We start from the raw sequence: 15,932 nt of genomic DNA, 5'->3' as shown, positions 1-15,932 counted from the left end.
GCCTCAGTTTTCTGATCTATAGAGATAATACCTACCTTGAGGGATGGAGTGATGATTGAGTTATTATCTGTATGATTCTTATTAATTAAAATCAATATGGTTTGCAGACAGGTAGATAATTGTTCTGGTTCTTCTATTCAAGAACTGCCCTGAAACTGCTAGAACACATGAAATGTTTTATTTATTGGATGGCATCAGAAAAGCCTGCTCCTTCCCATAACCTTGTCCAAACATGGTGAGGTCTTGAGTGTTGCAGGAGATGGTGAGCCATCGGTCACATCCAGGGGAGGTAAATCTATCTGGGGACAGTGGAGGGTGGCGTCTGAGCCAACCACCTTCACAACTGAAGTTCTTCCCAAGCCTCCCGTCATCCCAACTCTCCTTGCCTTCCTGATTCCCGTGTTCCAGGCATTACTTCCCCAGAGAGTCACTTCTGCCCTTGTTATTGAAGCCTTTTCAGGAATGTCTCTGAATGTCATTTATACACTGAAGGGGCCTTGATATCTCTCCTGCTGGGTTAAAGTTTGTTTATCTGATCCATGTTGGTATTACTGAACTCTTTTTTTTAATGGGAATTATCACACAATACGCTGTAGTACTTAATGCAGACTTCTGCACATAGTAGATACTCAATAAATAAATAATGATGTTATAAATGAAAAGGAAGACAAGTGCCAGGGAAATCAAGAGGGAAAGCAAGGTTAAGTCCCACACTTTGATCCAAAACAACAGTAACAAGATTATAGAAAGAGGGGGAGGCACAGTTTTGTATGTGAAAAACACTTGAGATTTCATTCAATAATTAAACTGGCTATGAGTCAGTTAACAGTAACCTCTAAATTCTTATTTAAATATAGGCTTTATTAATTGAAATATAGAAACCAGGATAGATGAGGGTTTGCTCTGCTTTGCACTGCTGATCATCAATCACGTCTGGGTGGCTAGGGTGTTAAAAGGGCTCAAAATTGTGTCATGAGAGGGAGGAATTTAATATTTTGGTCCAGAGATGAAAAGACTCAGGAGGTTATTCATTCCTGGATCACTCATTCATTGAACTTTTTAAAATTAAGTACATACTATATCCTGGCCCTTGGGTCATTCAAGAGTGTGTGGGGATGGTGGAACAGTAAATAAATAACAAAAATAATTATGTGTATAATATATACTACAGCACATTACATATTTTGTGCTGTTTAGTGTGATAATGTGTGGGTTTGCATCAGAAAGAGGTAATTGCTGTGGAGAAGAATAAGAGATCAGTGGACCGGCCGGGGAGTTAACAGGGATAGGTGGGTCATGTGATTCTTTAGAGAGGGCGTTGGAGAAGCTTCTCTGCTAAGATGATAGCTAAGTGGAGCTCCATCAGAAGCAGGGTCGTGGGCAGAGCAAATGACAGGGAATATGCAACCCAGCCACAGGGCACGGCAAGTGTCAGGAGCAGACCTGTGAGTCTGAGTGATGCTATGTCTGGGGCCAGGTGAGGAGCTGATGCTGGGTGATGAGGTAAGAGAAGTGGTGGGGTCTAGATTGTGAATGGCCCCATAAGCCACCAGAAGGTCTTTGACTTTGACTGTGGATGATATATGGTCACTGTTCTCAAATGCATCCACACATTCAAACAGTTCTTGTGACCTCCTTTCAGTCCTTGAGAAACGCTAGGTCTCAAGGAAGAGATAAAAATGTAAGTGAACATGACGACGATGCAATGTGATAATGACCATGAGTAATAAGTACTAGAAGTGTCTAGAGAGGCCTGCAGGTAAACATACAGTCCCACTGGGCAGCAGGGAAAGCGACACAGGGACGGGCAGGTAGACATCAGTGCTGTTTGCAGGTATTTCTGGCGTGGCTTTCCAGGCACACAGTAAGACCACATTTTCCAGCTCCCTTTGGGTTAGGTGAGACCATGTCACTAGTTTTGGCCAGTAGGTTGTGAGAGGCAGCGATGTGTGTCCCTTCTGGGCAGATGCATTGTGTTGCTGAGGGGACATCCTCCAGACCTTCCTCCATGGCAACTCAGTGTTCAAGATGGCGGCTGGTTTGGCAGTCTGGGTCCCCAAAGGACTACAGTGAACAGAGTTCTGCTGAGTCATGGTGAATGTGCAGAGTGGGGAGAAAATCCTCTGGTTTTTGAAGCACAGATTTTTGGGATTGCTTCCCTGCCTACACACACACACACACACACACACACACACACACACACACAGCATAACCCCTTCTATCAGAAGATAAATCCTGAAATAGACCTTAAAATTACTCTTTAGTAAAGACAGCAGAAGTTCGTTCTATATGGAAGAAACTGCATCTGCTAAAACTCTGACATGTGCAAGAACATAAGTATCTGAACGGTTGTGAAATGCTAAGGGTTTAGACATTTACATAGCACGAGGTCCCAGCGAAGTAGCTTCCATCCGTTGGGGAAATGTACATGGGAAGAGGTTTTGGTCCATTATGAGACTGTCTTTCCTGGTAGTGAGCACTCCGGTGGTCATGATGGGTAGTGAGCTCCTGGTCGCTGGAGGTGTTCAGGCACAAGCTGAAACACGATTCAGCGAGAATGCTGAAGGGGATTTTCAAGCACCGGAGGAAACTAAATGGGACTAAAACGAATGCTACAGTCTCTTCTTTGTTGATACTTCATAAATTCACAGTCTTGGTGGACTGCTAGGAATCTACCCACAACAATACTGCATTAATTTCCTAGGGCTGCCATAACAAATCACCACAGCGGGTGGCCTGAAACCGCAGAGCTTTATCCTGTCACAGTGCTGGAGGCGGCAAGTGCACGATCCAGGTGTTGGCAGGTCGGTTTTCTCAGAAGTCTCTGAGGGACACTGAATTCCTGCCTCTTCTCGAGTTTCTGAGGATGCCCGGGAAGCCCGGGCGACCCTAGCCTTGTGGATGCACGGCAGCAGCCTTCCTCTGTGCTCAGTGTGTTCCCCTTGTGTCCTCACACAGTCATCTTCTTAGAAGCTTGCCGGCCATACTGCATTAGGGGTCCCACCTCCTCCAATCTGCAGAGGTCCTAGGGGCCAGGACTTCAACCCAGAAGCAGCTTCGGCGTGTAATTCAACCCATAACAAATACCAAAAGTAATTGGACCCAACTAAACTTGTTCTCTGTGTTTCTTTGCCTCATTTGTCACAGAAATCCTATAGGGTAGGGAGGAGTGATATTTGGGAGTCTGGATATTTATGGTTCTGGGATGATTTGGGCAACAACCAGTCAGAATGGGGCATCAACCAACCAGAAGGGGACGTCAATCAATTGGACCAGCCACAGACAGTCAGTAGGAGTGGGGCCCTGTGGCAATTGGCAATGGTGGTAGGTCCTCTTTTTATTTCCATTATTTAAGATGAAGAAAATGAGCTTCAGGAAAGGCCAAGGAACTTGACCAAGATTGCACAGTTAATGAGCAGCAGAGTCAGGACTGAGCCGGATCTCGCTGGCCAGTCTGTGTTCCTCACTGCTGGTTCGCAGCCAGCTTTAATTAGTGGCCACACACCATTCTCAGGACAGACGGAGAATCAACACTCCGACATATCAACATTCTCCTCTCTGGGGTTCAGATTTAGGGCTTCCTGACAGCGATGACTTTTAGCTTAATGTTTTCTCCACTAATCCAGGCTAGTTCCCCAGAAATTGCTTAAGTCTCTCCCCCTTGAGAGAAGGCTTGTCTGATGGCTTTTGATTTAAAAATGCACAGCTTCTCCCTGTCCTAAGACTCAGGAGCAATTCTAAACCAGTAAACCTTGGTCTCCTCTAAGACCAGAGGAGTTGGGAGACATCTTTTACACTTGCCCTTTGCCAGGAAGTTCTCTACTGAGCCAGCAGTTACTGAAAACCAGGGCCTGGCATGGGCTCCCTCTGCCTCTCTGATCCCAGGGGGTGTCCCCCTCAGCTCAGCCACAGCCATTGCCATGGCTCACTGCAGCCCCATCTCTCTGCCTCTCTCAGGAAGGCAGAGAAAGAGGGCTGGATGAGCGGATGGATGTTCCAGCTGCAGCTGCCAAAGGAGGAGGGAGGGAAACCAAGGCTTACTAAATACTTGACAAACATGCCAAGTTTGGCTATGCTTATGTCACTTAATTATTTTAAAGTGGACTTCCGTCCATGTCCCCGAAAGCTTCTTCCCCTGCCTTCATTCTTTCCCTCTGCCTCCTAGTTCTCTGCTGTTGCAAAGAACACTGACTATTCTTTGAGGTCATTTGCTTTTGCATTTTCCAGTGAGGGTGGTGGGCAGATTTTTATAAATTGTCCCAGGAAGAACTGGCCTCTGGCTGCAGCGTGCCTGGGAATGCTGCATTAGATGCGTGTGTCCATGCTGTGTCTGTAGTGGAAGGTGGCAGGTGCACGCTGAAGCCAGATGCAAACCTCTGATTCCAAAAGTGACTTAGAAGCTCCTTTCCTCCCTGTACTGTCTTCCTGTCCATCAGACCTGTCATTCCACAGGACTAGTCAGACTCCAGGACAAGAAGCAGAATGGACCAAAGAGTAAAGTAGTTGTGGGAGAAGGGGTGCCATGGACTGATGGGGTATGTCCCCTGCTAATTCATATATGGAGGTGGAGACTTCAGGAGGTGACAAGGACACAGGGCATTCTCATGAATAGGATTAAGGCCTTATAAAAGAGGCCCTCGAGCGATCCCTTGCTTCTGTCACTATGGGTCTGCAGCTAGAGGGCACCAAGAACCAGAGAGCAGACCAACATCAATTATCTACCAATGCTTTGAGTTCAGACTTCCCAGACTCCAAAACGGTAAGAAATAAATTTTTGTTGTTTATTAACAGCCAGGTATATATTTTATTACAGTCACTCAAGCTAAGACAGGGGAGAGGAGGGAAAAATCAGAGAAGGAGGGAAAGAGAAGATGGAGAAGGAGCTATGGACAAGCACCAGGCTGGTGAGAGAAGCCAGCGACGTTCTACAGCTAGGGAGGAAATGTAAACCTGAGGGAGAGAGAGCACGCCCAGGGTTCAGTGTCGCACTGAGAGTCCTGAGCAAGACAGATAGCTAATGACCCTCCAAATGAGAGTGCAAGAGTTGCCGTAATTCGATAGATGGATACTTGAGAAATCCGTGCGGTTCCATTGATTCATTTCCTCATTTCGGCTTCCTTATCAATATAATTATCATGGCCGGCACCAGAGGTGTCTCTGGGCAATTTGTAAGAGGTGGATAACGGGGTGGGCCACGAGGCTGATTCAGTGTGGAGTTAATGAGGTGTTCACTCCCTCTTAGGGAGGCTTCCCTTTCCCTTCCCTCCCCCACCTGCACCCTTCTGCCTTTATTTCTTCGCACTGAGAGCCTTTTGAAGGTAGAGAAAAGTCTTCTGTGAGCATCACTTTTCACAGCCGGAGGGGAAGGGTCTCAGAAGGCCAGGGCACTGGGAGGGAGGGAGGAGAGAGGAGGAGAGGAGGACAGCCAGAGGCGGCCATTGACACCAGGCCCCTGGCCTCTCTCCCCTTCTTCTGTTTCCCCAGAGTCAGCAAGGGGATGGAAGAGACAAAGATGGGGCAGAGGGACCTCGGGGGAGAACCGCTGACCGGTGAGCGTGAGTTTCCAGGGAGTGCAGGGAGATGATCCGGGCAGGTGGGCGGCCAGTGCTCTCTTTGGCTCTTCCAGCCTCCGTCAACCTTCATCCCCCCAATCTCTAGGGGTGATTTATAAGCCAGAACGGAATCTGCAGACGTTTTCTCGATATGCTTTTTTTTTTTTAAGTTAGAATTAGTTTAAAAATAGTTCCCTCCCTGCCGTTGGAATGCTCTGTCACTCGGAGAAAGGGTGATTATGAAAGACGGGGTGTAACGCGATCACGCCGGCCCCATTGTGTCAGCCAGCCATGCTGGGTCACAGGGAGACTGCAGTGCCCGCCGGGCTCCGTCAGCACCGGGCTTTTATTGGACCTGTCAGATTTCTGAAAAGAACCCGAGGGCAGAACACTCCCAGCAGACAGGACTCCGTGGCTGGCCCAGAGCCCGCAGCCAGGGTGCAGGGTGGGGCGGGGCGCCACCTCCCGCCAGGCTGGGCTGTGGACCCTGCGATCGTGCACTGTGCTGTGCCCCCATGTGGGTGGGCCACCGCAGGAAGGGCTCTGGCGGGGACCTGAGGGGTCTGCGTGCATTGTCTGGCACAAGTGGCGAGGCAGATGCGGCTTCACATCAGTATGGATTAGAGAAGCCACGGAGGGACGCGGAACCTGGCTGCTGGCCTTGTCCTCTGGCTGTCTTGTACTCTCTGGGGAGCTCTGATTGACCTGACCTCTCATCTGCAAAATGGGGTCTTAAATATCAGTCAAGGGAAGGACACAAGTGAGTCATGAAAATCTCATGCTGGGAAGTACACGTGGGGTCACCCAGATTCCAGCCTCAATGTACAAAGCTGCAGGCGAGGCTCTGTGAATGTGGCCGCTGGGGGTCACCTATTTCTTTGGGGGCAGTTATGGCTAACAGAAAGTCTGTCTTGTAATTTTGCTTCCAAAACATTATGATATATGATCTAAATTTTCTCTTGCTTTTTGGTAAATAGAAATCCCATTTAGATGAGAATTGATCCAATTTTTATAGACTCTAGGCTCTACTTAACATCAGTAGAGCATTTGACAGTTACATATATAGGGCCCCATTTAATGCTCACAATGGTTGATGGGATTATTCCTCCTTGTAGATGAGGCTTGCGCATGGGGGAGGATTTGCCCAATTACACCCAGTAAGTGAGAACCCATCTGGGTCCCGAGTCATAGCTCCCACTCTTAACTCAGTGGATGCCACAGCCTCCCTCCCTCTGATGCCTCTATCCTTTGGAAGGAGGTAGGACATAAATAATGGATTCCTAATTAATCTCCACCATTTTGGTCAGAAATTGTTCCCAGAGTCTGACCTTTTGCTATCATTAGAGTCTATTTTTCATCTGTGTTTCTTGAGCTTGGAGAACAGCATGTCACCATTCGCTGTTCAATTATTCTTCTTGAAGAGTCATTTCACCTTTCATCTTTCCTTCTTTACATTTAATAAACCGCAAAGAAAGTTCCTTTGCAAGAAAGATTGCCAGCCAGACTGCAGCCCAAATGGATGGTTTCCATTTCCTACCTAAGAGAACCCTTAGAACAGGCTGAAATATTGGGTCTGGATATAAAGAGTGGCCTCTGTCCTTCTGGGACTTATAATCTAGTTGAGATGACTAAACTAATGCATGTGAATCAGAAGGCCAAGGCAAGACAGTTCATTTTTATGTATTAAGCTGAAGAACACTCATTTAAAGTTTAGTAGACACTCTAAAGGTGTGAGAGAAGTGATCAGAGAAGGCTTCCTCAAGAGCTGGTGTCAGAGTCCAGACGGAGGGATGGTGCTAGAAGATGGATAGTGTTGTGGGCAGTGGATGGCAAGAGAGGACAAAGGGCAGTGTAAGCAGAGGCCAAGGCCAAATGCAAGAAAGTCCGGCCTCTGGAGGGACCTTCTTTAGTCTTCATGAAGGCTTAAAGCCCATTAAAACTAGGTTATGAAAATAATACACACAAACCTTGTGGGCTGGTCACATTGGCATTGCTCACAGAGCTTGCTATCTATGGACTAGTGGGTCTTAGGGCCAACCTGGAGCCATGCCGATCTAACAAAACATGGGCTTAGAACCTCTTAGAACTGTGGATATAGGGATGGATTGCTTAATTTTTAGAACTTTGAAACTCTTGAGAAACAACCTCAGGAGTAATTGCCTTCAAATTATATTCACCCATATCCAGAATACCAGATACATTCATCTGCTCTAAAAATACCTAATGACAGACTCAGATATCAAATTCATGCTGTTTCCAATTATATGATGTAACTATATTGGAGTCAATCCTTCTAGCAGGAACCAGATAATTGACTTCATATTAGATATCCATTAATTTCTTCAGATGGCTGGTAGGTTGGAGGTGGCAACTTATTAGGTTTCGGCTCTAGTGGTCTAAAGGAGTTATTTACTTCGTTGTGTAAATGACGTCTTTCAGAGCGTGAAGAGGCACCACCCTGGCCCAGAGACTACAAGCAGGCGAACGATCCTTCTAGTGCGTGAAATACTGTAATTATTTTCTACCTGAAGTTTGAGGTAGCTCTGAGGGTAGTGGCATACGGAGCAGGGCTTGCTTTAATTAAATTTGGGTATCCGGATTGCATGCTGGGGGCTGGGCGAGGCTCCATTTGAGCTGTCGGGGCAGGCTGGCAAAGTCTCTGAGGGCCTGGGAGAAAGGCATTCCCGTACAGAGAAGAAATGGCAGATGGTGATGCCTACCATGTCAGAGGTATGGGGAATCCTCCTGGGATCCAGCAGAAGGAACCATTCAGCGGCAGCACTTAAGAGAAAGGTCAATGGAAAAGGAGGTCTTTGAGCTGGATCTTGAAGACTGAGAAAGATTTTGAGAGGAGGAGACCCTGAGAGGGCAGAGGAAGTGGGCGGGGCAGAGACTGAGGAAGGTCTTGCTGGCGGAAGGGTGGGGTTCCTGGGTGGCAGGGCAGGGCTGCTTGTGTTCAGGGTGAAGGAGCTCAGATGTCGGGTGGCTTGACTGGCACCTTGAGATATTTGCTCTGGGTCCTGTGGGCCTGTTGAACCGTCATTAGTTTTCTGCAAGACCCTTTGACATCGGCAGCTGCCATTGACCCCAAGACAAATTCCAATGTGGGAGAAGAAAAGGAATTTTTTTTTTGTTCCACCGTTTATCTTATTTTTCAGTTGTTTAGTTGGCAAGGCCCAGATTAGCCTTCCTCATTACTTCCGAGAATGGTTTTTCAGGGTACATAATTTCTTAAATTCCTCTCCTCTCTCTCTTTCTTGATAAAATGCATCTTGCTGTCCATTAAGTTAGACTGCATCATCTTTGTTCATTATTGTTAAAAGGGGGCACCAATGGAATTCAAATGCTGTTTTATTAACTGCTAAATTCAGGATATGTATTGTGAAATATTGGACTTTTAAATGTCTTCAATCTGAATAAAGACAGGAATTGACCATTCAGTCACGCGCAGCTGCCTTTCTGACAAATTAAGAATACAGACGGCACCGAGGGAGCGCGGAGCGCGGCAGGGCTCTGAGGCCTCGGGAGCCCAGTGCGTCTCCCGGTTCCGGAAGTTCAGGTGTGATCTGGACATGCCCACCGCCAGGATGCAGGGAGTCCACATTGCTCGGGGCTTTTTCCTGACGTCCAGTTCCCTGCTAGGTGTCCCCCTTCCTGGCTCCCGCCTGCTGGCCTCTTCTCGGCCCACAGTCCTGGAGCTCTGTCTTGCCCCCCGGGTCCCCCCTCCAGCCCTCTCCTCCCTGATTTTCCCGGGCCCTTCTCATCCCACCGAGGGGGAGCCCCAGCCCGAGCCCAGCATGAGGACCGGGAGGTCCCTGCCCGTCTCCGGGCGGTCGCGTGGCTGTCTGTGCCCCTCAGGAGAAGGTACTGCTTTCTCATCTCCATCTACTGACTCTTTCCAGCTTCTGGTAACTTCTTACCCACTTCTTGTCTCTTCTAGAGTTTAAGGGTGGTAAGAGGTCAGTGTCCACTAGCTGCAGACCACCTGGATCCAGGGTCCCGCTGACCCACTGTGGCTGTCCGAGTCGTCCCTCAGACACCCACATGCACCTGGTCACCAGGACGGGCTGTGACTCTAGATGTTTCCTCCTGTCCCCTGTTCTGCTTAAAATTCTCTTTTGTCTGTGCTTCCTCGTCCCCTCAGTTAGTCAAATGCCAAAGTAATACAAGACACAGTATTGGCAATAAATTAATGCCTTCGGAGAATCTATCTGGAAACAAGTAGGCCTTAAACCATAAATAACCATGACATTTTCATTTCAACAACAGCCTTCCACGGACCTAACAGTGGACACGGTTCAGTGTGGCTTCCTGCTGCAGCAGAGTAAGATTCACGGTCTGTAAAAGGTTCCAGCATTTTCTCTCACGTTGATCTTTCTACCTTTCCCCTTTGGAAAAGCACCACCGTGAGCCAGAGTCGCGGAGCCTGGCATTTGTTGAGCTCATTAGTGTTTCCAGGATGCTTTCCCAAACATCACCTCAGGGGATCCTTCCACTGTTCTGGGCCCTAGGTGAGGTGGGAACACGGCTCCACTTTACAGATGATGAGGGTGAGGCTCGTTCCTCCCAATAACAACCCATAAAGTTGTTACCAAAGAAATGGAGTTTTCTGGGGGTAATCTCTGCTCCTTCTGAGAAATTTATGGGGGGAAAAAGGAATCTAGTTCACATTGCCGTTCATTTGTTTTCCTCACAGGGACACCAGAAAAATACAGTGACATTAAATAAATAAATAAACAAGTAAAGGCACAGTTTTATTTATTTGTTTTTATTTCTCTGCAAGAATGTGTTCTCTAAATCAATAAAAAAAAAAAATTCAGACTTCTACCTTCTCCATTCTCAGGATACTCGGGGGACTTGAATGGCAGCTGGCTGAGGCAGGGGCGGGCAAACTGGCCAGCACTGACCCTGGCCACAGAGCTGGGGTGGGGCAGGGCCTGGCAGCTGAGGGTGAGAAGGGAGCAAGTGGGGACCCCAGGCCTGTCGGGCAGAGGAGGCCTGCAGTTTCTCTCCATGGAGTGACTCAGCCACGCTCCTCCTGCAGGGCTAGAGGAATATGCTCCAAGAGGTCCTCAGATTTCCCCAGCAAATACTCAAAACTGACGCTCTCCTAGGAGTTCGCAATGGGAAACGTAATTCCTCGGATGAATCCTAGTTTGCATAATCAAACAAAATTCCTGCCCCAAATCATTATAATAGCACTGCTCCCTGCTGAGCAAGACTCGACCTGATTCACTAAATGAATTGCCCCAAGTAGAAGAGCTGTTTCCCAAGACAATAACGAGGAGGACCGTGCCACGGCCTTCCATGGTTCTGGAATATTTGTGGGTCCTGGACCCACAAATGAGTCTGGAATGATCCAAACTTTTGAGTTGCAAGATGAGTCCACAGGGTTAAGTCAACAATGAATATTTATTGCTTTTCTCCAAAATAACAAGATCACTGGGCTTTTCCTGAAAGACTGAAGACATTGGACTGATGGCTGGGTTTGCCCATACCGGTGGCATTTATTTTATTAGGAAGGAAGGTACCTATCCCTTCAGGTTACGTCTATCGGAATCACAGATTCAGAGTTCGTGCTTCCTGCTCTTGGGTATGCATGGGGGCTGCATGATGAGGGAAAGGAAAGGCTTCTTGGACTGACACATACATACTCCAAGCACATGGAGGCAGTAAATATTAACTCATTTAATCCTCATGTCAATCATACAAGTCATCATCATTACTTTTTTCCCCCGGTTCTGGCGATAGAACCTAGGACCTCATCCATGCTAGGAGAGAACTATATACCGAGTCACAAACCCACCCTATAAGCCATCGTTATCATCTCCATTTTACAGATAAAAAAGTTGAGGTACAGAGAGGTTAAGTGATTTGTGTAAACATCACAAAGCCTTTAGATGAGGGTGCTAAGATTCAAACACCTCACTCCAAAATCTTCTCTAGGAATGTACTCAGTGAGTTGGGACGGCTTCTTGTAAGAAAGAATTTGTGACAATTATTTCCCTTTTAATGTCCTGCAAAACTTGTTATTCCACAATCCCTGCAGTTACCTGCAGTTTTGCCCCTTCCCTGCCTCCCCAGCCCAGAGAAGCTGTCTGGAGGGCTGAGTCTGTCAACCAGCCAGAGCCTGGAATGTAGCAAGCCCACCTCTAAATAATACACACACCTGGGCAAGCAAAAGTGAGTGGTTCCAGCCAGCCTTGCCCACTCAGGCGTCCTGCCTCTTTCACAAGTTGTGTTTCCTGCTTCCAAAGTTTCTGAAATGCTCATCTCTGAATTGATGGCCTGGCGTGTATGGGTGACAGCGAGGGTCAGGACACACCGTGCTGTCCATCAGCAGTTTATCGTTAGGGTACTAAGCACCTGCCTACCACTTCCAGCGTCTCTCCCTGATAGCTCCAGGATTATAGGCTTCCCCCCTCACTTCCCTGTTGATTGTGGTTGCCTGTCACCTTGTGTCTTGTTATTGGCCTTGGTACCTGTCAGGCTGTCCACACCCCCTAATTGTCTTTACCCACCACATGTCCATCTTCTCTGAGAAGCTGGCTCCTCTGATTACTCAGGCCCTGTCAGTCCCCCTAGATTTACTTGTTTGTTCTCAGACACGAAGGAGTGATCTGTGGCCTTCTTTGTCCTTGAACTTGGTGGAGGTTGTTGGCTATGGGCCTGGCCAGGGATGATTCTCTCCAGGGGGCTCCCTCAGGGAGATTTTGGAGAAGGGTGCCCGGCTGGTGGGAGCACTCTGCCTCCGAGGCACCTCCTGCCACCCCCTTCACTGGCGGCACGAAAGGAAGCAGCCATGCGACCGCTCTTGAGTCTGTTTCCTAATCTGTGAATTGGGAGTTTACTCACAGTGAGAATCAGGCATTTTATAAACTATGAAGTAGCACGTAATCGACTGGAAGGCATTGGCAGGGTTAATGGCCGAAACATAAAGAAGCACATGTTCTCCATTTCCACTTGGTCAGAGGTCCCTGTGGGATGTCCACTATGGCGTCCTTGCTCCTCCTCAGCTTTCTCAGTCCCAGCATCAAGGGAGTGCAGGATGATAGTGACCCACTGGCTGCTAGATTAATGGTTGAGTCGAGCAGAACTGAGGATGCTAGGGTGAAGCTGAGTGACCAGTCCCTTGGGGACGTTCGGCGTGGCCCACAAGTACAGAGAAGTACCATTGATTTTTCAGGCAGGTGATCAACCACCCTCAGGGAACAGGCAACTCTCCCTTCCAGAGTGGGGAGGACGAGAATGCAAACCGAGACCTCACCCCTCTGGCAGTCGCCCCTTGGTGGCTCAGGGATGTGGGATCCCTGAAGCCCGAGTCTGAGGAGCCAGAGTCCTAGGGGTCTGAGCTACTTGCCAAGCTACGGCAACTGGTGTGAGGCCTTGTGGGGAAGCAGCAGGGTCCAGGCCACCTCCCAACGGTCCCACTGCCGTTGTTGGGGACCTTTGTTTTCACATTCGCATGGCATGGGGCCTTTGGGAGGTAGCTAGGATCCGGCAAGGTCCTGAGGGTGGGGCTTGCCCTGTGGTACCCTCTGTTGTGTGATTCTGCTGCTGCTGCTGCTGCAACAAGGTCCATCAGCTGCCCAGCACGTGCCCGCTCCACGTTCTCCCGACTTTGCAACCTCCCAAACTGTGAGCCTTTAAAAAACCCTTATTCTTTATAAATTACCCAGTATCAGGTATTTTGTAATAACAACAGAAAATGGCCTCAGTCAGATAATGTAGCATATCTGGGGTGTAACCAGGATGCTCTGGAGTAGAGGCACTAGCATCCAAACCACCAGGAGAGGAGGCACATCGACAGAGCCGGCACAGGGATCCCAAGCCTTCCAGGGGTCAAGATGCCCGTGCGCAAGCCAAATCCCGCAGGCCTCAGGAGGCCGAGCCCTCATCAGTGGCCTAAAACTGAGCTAGCGAGTCTATGTCTTTATAGAGATTGTTCTCATTTCTGATTAGAAAAACAATACATATTCATTATAAAAGAGCGACTGCATGCATAAAGGTTATATTTTAATACCCTGACCCAGTGAAGGTCATTGATTTTGGCGTATTTTTCCCCCCCGCTGGGCTTATTTCCACTATTGAGATTGCACCCTGTTTGGAATCGATACTCTAAACCACCAAGTGCCTCAGGCTTGCTGTTTGGGGGGAAGTAGGGCGGAGAACAGCTCTGCCTGGTCTGGACCAGGCCTGGAGGGCAGGTCTGTGTCAGCGACCAGGCTTCAGGTCGAGAAGTCCAGACCGAAGCCAGGGACAGCCACACGGGGGTCAGGGCTGGGCAGATTCCAACTAGGCTGTCAGCGGTGGGGCCTGGCAAGTGTGGACAGGGTGACAGGCTTCCCCACGGTTCTCTGCATGGACTCGCGTGTGGAATCATGTCCCAACCCATGACCGACTGGCAGACATTTTGGTTTGGTTCCCTTCAGAATAATGAACAGGTCTGTTAGAGGACGCCCTCCAGGAGAAGAGGGCACCTGCCCCTCCTGGACTGTCATTTCTGATTGATCGGGTGAGCACGGCCCTCAGACAGGTGACCTGAAGCTCTGCCGAAGAGACACTTCAGTAGGGATGGGAGAGTCTGCAGCCAGGGACTGAGTGGACGTGGTGAAGAGGGTTGGGAAGTTCCCGCCCCTTTCTTCACCTAGCACCTGCCAGGTTCCACCAGAGCAGCAGCAGCCTCGTAAGCAGGTGGGAAGGACCACGGGCAAGTGGGGGTGAAGCAGGTGCTGCTGCTGAGATGGCCGCTGAGCTCAGCGTTTCAGGGGCGCGGAGACCAAGCAAGAAATACCACTTCAGACCACTGGAGGGCGACTCAGACCCTGGGGTTTTGCACCCACAGACCCCCTGTGTCCAGGGGAGGATGGGTTCATGCTCCCTGGAGAGACTTGGAGTGATTCTCAGTCAGACCTCAGGGCTCACGTTGTGGATTTTACTTTGGGCCGGTCAAAGCATTTTCTAGGATCTTGTTTTAAGAATACTGAAGTGGGAGATGAGAGGGTGCCAGGGTGTGGGGCTGGGGAATCCCTTGGGCCTGGAGTCTAGTCCAGTGTGCTAGCTGTGCAACTGTGTACAGTGGTGGTTTCTGAGCCCTGGTTTCCTGTAGTTTGGGAGTAGTAATAGCCCTGGTCTCAGGTGGCTCAGCTCACCCTTTAACATATGCTAGGTACTAAGCATTGAACGCAGGGCCCAGCACAAAGCAAGCGCTCTAAGAAAAGTGGCAGCCAGACAGGTGTCCTCTGAGGTGCTCAGGGGCTCGAGCTGAATGAGCTCTCACTGTCAGGTGCTTGATATGAGTATCCTGGGCAACTCCTGAGCAGGGCATGGGATAGCAGGTGGTGTCAGGCCCCAAGGCGCGTGCTCACAGGCTATGGACAGGAGCCTCCGGTGAGAGGCGGCAGCTAGGGGCAACCGGAGGTGTTTGCATCCCTTTCCCTGCACACTGCCCTCTGCCACTGAACTTGAACTAGCAAGTTTCTTGAGTGTCTCAGAATGGGGCCTGGGAACACTGAGACCCTCCGGCCCTTCTTCCCTAAGCTGTGAATTTGGTCAAATCAGCGCTGCCCACTCCAGGGTTGAGCATGAGCGCTGTGACCGCCCAGGAGCCATGGCCTCCACAGCTTCTATGGTCTGGCATCACCAGGAGGTCAGGACCACCGCCCTGGGTGAGCCTCAGCCCCTGCCTCCTCTAGAGCCGGGGTTAGTCAGCCACAGCCTACCACCCTGCTGTCTGTGGGTCCTAAGTCAACCTGGAGCTGGCCTGTGACCCGCCAAAGGAGGCTGCCTGGGGCGCCTGTGGGGCTCGACTCCTAGGAATGCACAGCGGCTGAATTTTTGTAATTTAGCTACCTAGAGGGACAGTGTTTGGAGCTTGGACTCCTGTACAGTCTGGGGAGGAACAACTCCTGCCACGCGGGAATGTGCTGAAGCAGGAAATGCATCTCATCCCGGTGGATGCGGTTAGCTACTCCAGGTCTGATTTGCCTTTGAGGGGCTTGGCTTCTCACCCCTGGGCGCCTGGACGTGGGGCTGTGTTTGCTCCCATGCCCCCATCCAGGGCCCCAGCAGCTACTGGGTGGGGACAGGGTTGGTTCCGCAGCTGCTCTCCATGCTGCCTGGGTGCTGGCTCGGCTCACAGATGGATTTGTAGGCAGAGAGGCTGCTTCTCTCTCCTGCGCCATCAGGACGGGCTGCAGAGTTTCCAGGTCAAAACTTGAAAGTTAGGGCAACGACCCGACTCATCTCTGCGTCTCCCCAGTCAGATACGAATCACAGCCTTTGCCGTTTGCCTGGGCCCTCTGGCTTGAGGAAGTATTATCTTATCCCTTGATAAGATAATTCAGGAGAGGGGCAGCCAAGCACTTTTTCTCTATTGAC

General features: G+C 49.6%; 1 protein-coding gene across 1 annotated transcript in view; it reads right to left on the bottom strand.

Moving 5' to 3' along the window:
* TNR (tenascin R) overlaps window positions 1–154 on the bottom strand; it is a 78,986-nt gene extending 78,832 nt beyond the window's left edge. Inside the window, exon 1 of the mRNA XM_079106362.1 lies at window positions 36–154. The gene's annotated coding sequence lies outside the window, so the exon portion shown is untranslated. The remainder of the gene's footprint in view (window positions 1–35) is intronic.
* Window positions 155–15,932: the final 15,778 nt, after the last annotated feature.

This window comes from Sciurus vulgaris, assembly GCF_902686455.1.
Source record: "Sciurus vulgaris genome assembly, chromosome: 12".
NCBI lineage: Eukaryota > Metazoa > Chordata > Mammalia > Rodentia > Sciuridae > Sciurus > Sciurus vulgaris.
This window is presented reverse-complemented; position numbering and strand designations above follow the sequence as displayed.